General features: G+C 42.4%; 1 non-coding gene across 1 annotated transcript; it reads left to right on the forward strand.

Moving 5' to 3' along the window:
• The first annotated feature begins 4,242 nt into the window (after positions 1 to 4,242).
• Trnas-uga (transfer RNA serine (anticodon UGA)) lies at positions 4,243 to 4,324 on the forward strand. The gene has a single exon. It is a non-coding gene; the product is annotated as a tRNA-Ser (tRNA).
• Positions 4,325 to 5,390: the final 1,066 nt, after the last annotated feature.

Below are 5,390 nucleotides of genomic sequence, written 5' to 3' on the forward strand. Positions count from 1 at the left end.
TTTTTCCTTTCCTGTTGTATTAATTAAAATACGGTATAAAGATGTGGTGCAAGTGTACGTGTAGCAGTCATCCCACAACTTCCAGTCGTGGAAAACGAGGGTTAACAACACACATCCAGTCAACTACCGCCCGACCCAGTAGAGAACTGAAAAGCTAAACGTCTCTGTCCAGCCGTGAGGCGAGCTCATATGGCCGCCATCATAAGAGTGGTGTCTTACAAAATGTTCACGTAAGAGTTCGAGTGCCGTTACACCAGGCAGCTTTGCTCTGTCGGAATTTCAACTTTCAACGATCGCCTTTATGGCTGGACCTTTCTTGTGTGTGTGTGAGGGGGGAGGGGGGGGGGGAGAGGGAGCAATAGTCTTCTGACTGGTTTGATGCGGACGCCAAGTGTTTCTCTCCTGTGCCAAACTTTTTACCTTAGAGTCGGACTTACACCCATTGTCCTCCTCTGTCTCTGTCTTCCCCGATAGTTTTTATCCACTACAACCTCCTCAGGTACGACGAAAATTATTCCTTGATGTCTTAACCCATGTCTTGTCATCCTGTTCTACTTCTTGTCATTCTTTTTCCCCTCTCCTCCCCTTACTGCCGGCCGGAGTGGGCGAGCGGTTCTAGGCGCTACTGTCTCGAATCGCGTGACCGCTACGGTCGCAGGTTCGAATCCTGCCTCGGGCACTGATGTGTGTGATGTCCTTAGGTTGATTAGGTTTCAGTAGTTCTAAGTTCTAGGGGACTCATGACCTCAGAAGTTAAGTCCCATGGTGCTCAGAGCCATCAGCCATCCCCTTACCGATTCTCCAGAGAATGTCCCCATCCCGTGTCTTGAGAGCCACCTCAATTTTCAACATTCTGCTCTAGCACCAGAGCTCATACTCCTCGACTCTCTTATTTATAAAGAGCGAAAGTGCTGAACTGTTTGCACCGGAAGGCTGGAGGTCAGCGCTTCCTCCTGCAGTGACTGACCGATCGAACGGTCCCCGATATGGTGGTCAGTGGTTGCGCGCCGCACGCCAGACCGCAGAGGATGGATCGCGTGACTCACCAGGAACGCGAGCGGAGTTCCTTCCTAGCTTCACCTCCTCAGCTGCTCGCAGCCATTCCCCAGCGGACGTCGCTACCATACGTGGGAAATGCACCACTGTGCAGCTACGACCTTAAAACGATAGCAAATCAGCGACGGGCGCGTTGAAGTGCATGCTTTTAAAGTAACTGGCACCATCTAATTACCTGTTCTGCGAAAGAGACCAATTACTAATTAAACTAGCTGAACATAATGGTTTCAGCTGAACAGTCAGAATTAGGCAAACTTTACAGTCTTGCCCATATACTGTTACGTTACAAGCGAATTTTATGCGACGTTTACTTCATCTACGTTGCAAATGCCGTAATATCGTTAATTTGTTAAGATAATAAGCAGTACTGCCGAAATATTAATGCAGTACGATGATCAATCTGCGGTACTGTAGGGTGCAGTTTTATTAATAACCAAATTAAGCGTCACGAGCTATAATGTTTGCTAATGTACAAAAAGCATTAATGAACACGCACAATACATCAGCAAGCGTGAACTAAGACACTGAGGAAAAAAAAAACAGAAATTTCATTTTAAACATTCTCTCTCTCAAAATTCGAATTTTTTACAAAAAATGCTCGAAATTCGTACAGCCAACGTCGTTACAACGTTGACATCGCCGAAGAAATGAGTGACACACCTTCTGGGACAAAACCGCAGTGCTGTCCGTAACTATAAGGTGCGTTTATTATTATTTTGCCTTCTGTTTCAGCGTCTTAGGACTTTCTTCTTCTACTTGGAAGCAATGCCACGTTAGATGGCCGAAGTAAGGAATCCATTGAGAGCGGTGTGGCACAGACGAAAACATTTTTTTCAACACAAGGAATCTATTGCTATCCAGCACCCACATTGCTATTCAGTATGCATAGAGGGAAAGAATGGCACTGTATAGAAGGATGTGAAAAAGACATCGGTCTAGTCGAAAGGCTCGTCACCAATTGAAAAAAAATCATAAAAATACCCAGTATTGCAATGGAAATGTTACTGAGATATTTAAAACAAATTACGCACTCCCCCCTGGCATCAAGCCCATAATTGTTGATAAGGGTTCCAGTGAGGACTTGTGTCGAATTGACACAACAGAAGACGGTAACATTATTGAAGATCCAGGGAATATAAAAGATCTCTGGAAAGAACATTTTAAGAAGCTGTTAAAGGCTGAGCAGCAGGTACATGAGGAAACAACAAATAATGGAGAAATTGAGAGAAGTTGGGAAGCAGAATTAGGACAAATTACACGGGAAAAAATGGAAAAAGCTGTGAAGAAGATGAATGGGGGGAAAGCCCCAGGACCTAATGAAGTATCAGTGGACATGATAAGAGCAGCAGGTCCAGTGGGAATGCAGTGGCTGTATAGAGTACTATCAAGCGTGTGGAGAAATAGTACAATACCTGACGACTGGAGAAGAGGAGACATTGTTCCCATCTTCAAAAAAGGCAATAAAAGACTTTTGTAAAAACTACAGAGGAATAACCGTTATGAGTCATACAGCCAAGATTTTTGAAAGAATTTTACTAAATCGAATAAGTGAAAAGATAGAAAAGGAGCTGAGTGAAGAACAGCATGGGCTTAGGAAAGGAAGAAGCACGATCGACCTGATGTTTTCTATCCGTCAATTGATGGAAAAAAGTTGGGAGTATAACAAAAGGGTGATAATGGTTTTTATAGACATAGAAAAGGTATATGACTCAGTTGACAAGGAAAGACTCTGGGAAGAAATGAAGAAGATAGATATAGAAGATTGATACATTAATGTTATAAAGACAATGTACAGAGGACACAATTGTAGAATTAGAACACCATTGGGGAACTCTGAATACTTTGAAATAAGACAAGGACTTAAGCAAGGAAGTATTCTATCTCCTGCACTTTTTAATGTTGTGATGGAGGGAATGAATAGAACAGTTAAAGATATAGTAAAAGAAAAAGACAAAAAGATAATTTTTGCAGATGATATGGTAATATGGGGTGATAAAGAGGTAGATGTACAGTCACAGCTTGATGCGTGGAAGGAAATAATGAAAAGGTATGGATTAAAAATAAATAAAGATGAGAGTGAAGTAATGGTATTTGGAAGAGAGAAAGGAAGCAACGGATATATTACCTTGAATGGAGAACCCCTCAAAGTGGTAGAAAGTTTCACCTATTTAGGGAGTGAAATATCTAGAATATCTAGAATAACTAACGAAATTAATAGGAGGTTACAGAAGGGAGGCAATTTCTACTAAACAATAAAACACCTGATTTGGAATAAAGAAGTTTCAGAAAGAGCAAAACTCCTTAGGTATAAGAATTATTACTTCCCTATTGTCACCTATGGTGGAGAAACATGGACAATGACAGAAAGGGACTGGAGCAGACTGCAAGCAGGGAAAATGAAATTTCGCTGAGCAGTTAAGGGAAAAACAAGAATGGACAGAGTAAGGAATGTAGAGATTAGAAAGGACCTCAAACAAGAAAGTATGAGAGAAGAAATTGAAAGAAAGAGATTAAGATGGTATGGGCATGTTAAGAGGATTCATGGGCAGAGACTCCCCAAAATTATGGAAGAACTAAAGATGGATGGGAAAAGACCTAGAGGGCTCCCAAGAACACGGTGGAAAATGGGAGTGAGAATATCTGTATAAAGGTGGGGTGTGACCTGGCAGCAAGTGGAGGAAGAAAAGTGGTGGGAGGACCGAGCCAAATGGAGAGGACTCATCAGCACCCAGACCCGGCAGTAGCTGGAGTGGAATTCGGATATAGATAGATAGACGGATATAGATAGATAGACAGGCTCTTCGAGATTTACATTCTTGTAAATAATAGCGACGAGAAATATACACTAAGGTTTACATTGGACTATTTCTCGTCGTAACTCATAACCTTACGTGCGATGTACAGACCAGACTTTGAAGGAATGCTCGTGTATCGAGAGGCCGTTGTATTCGTTATACGTTACCTCTGTACCTGGCAGTACCGGATGTTTCACATAATTTATTGCTACTATATGGACCTTTACCGACATAGGCCTGCGTACCGGAGTAGTTGGCGACATTCTTCTAGACCGCCTGTTGATTGGAATGTTTATTCCTGGGCTACGTGATTAAGTAAACTCAATCGTTGGTGTGTTTATCTCGCTGATCTGCCGGGTATGTTCCTGCTGGGGAGGACAGCCCGGAGGGAGCTGCGGTGTCCGAGTGGTTAAGGAGTTGGACTTGAAATCCAATGGGCTATGCCCGCACAGGTTCGAATCCTGTCCGCAGCGAACATTTTTAATTGTCCTGTACGTTTACAACATTCGCATAGGAACTTATAATTTGCGGAAAATGAAACAAGCAGCCCTCTTGAAAACATGAAGTTGGAAATTTCATTAATCTGTCGTAGTTATCGAGAAACTGCGCAATAAATGAATATCCTGTGCTGAGTAAGCAACTATTTTTGTATTCAATAGGCACAGCACCACAGTATTTGAGAAGCCTTTACAGCAAGCTGTAAATTGGGTGTTCCAAAATATTAATGACAAAAAATATGGATGCTATAGAGAATCCTGCAGTACTGAGTATATTGAAATTAGGTGTCAATGGTCGGAAATTTTCAGACGCTTCGAGGTCTCGAGTGTTCGTGGATCCGTGCCTGGAGGCTGCACCTGTTTTGGTTCATGAAACCTTAGCGCAAAACTAAATTATTTGACAAGTCAGATATTTAAGAGATAACTCAGATATTTAAGAGAGCACGTCAAGTACTGATTCATCTTTAAAATTCCAGCGTTGAGAATGATGGTTGTCAGTTTGAACAACTATTAAGAGCTTACGTCACTACTTATAAAGCGTAAGTTGCGTACGCTACCAAAAAACTAAATATTCATTCCGGACCATACGTTCCTCATAACAGAGAACTCAGTCTTGGATTTTTTTTTTACAACTGTATGATTTTAGTCATATATGTCTGTCAGAGACTGTATTCTACTATCCGTTCCGCACATCAAGGCCGGCCAGGTCGAGACATGGCTGTGTGGGAAATGAACAGTTCCTGTCTGTGGCTCTGTTGTCTGAGCGCTGCCCACACAGTAGGCCATCTGATAACTGCCGGTTAATCCTTTCTGTCTCTTTCAGAACCACAACAGTAGGAGCGGTGATTCCGAGAAAGATGACTGTCCGAAGAACATGATGAAAATCAGTATCTTAGGGTAGCTACATCACTGTCGCTATTGTCTTACCGTGGAGTTTGTCGCCGCAGTTAAATCGCTGCATGTTCGTTATTTTCTTTTGCCTCTTGCGATTAGATTTGTCTTGCCGTCCACATCTGCTCGTTAACGACCATCTCAGGATCGA

Source organism: Schistocerca cancellata, chromosome 5, assembly GCF_023864275.1.
Source record: "Schistocerca cancellata isolate TAMUIC-IGC-003103 chromosome 5, iqSchCanc2.1, whole genome shotgun sequence".
Classification (NCBI taxonomy): Eukaryota; Metazoa; Arthropoda; class Insecta; order Orthoptera; family Acrididae; genus Schistocerca; species Schistocerca cancellata.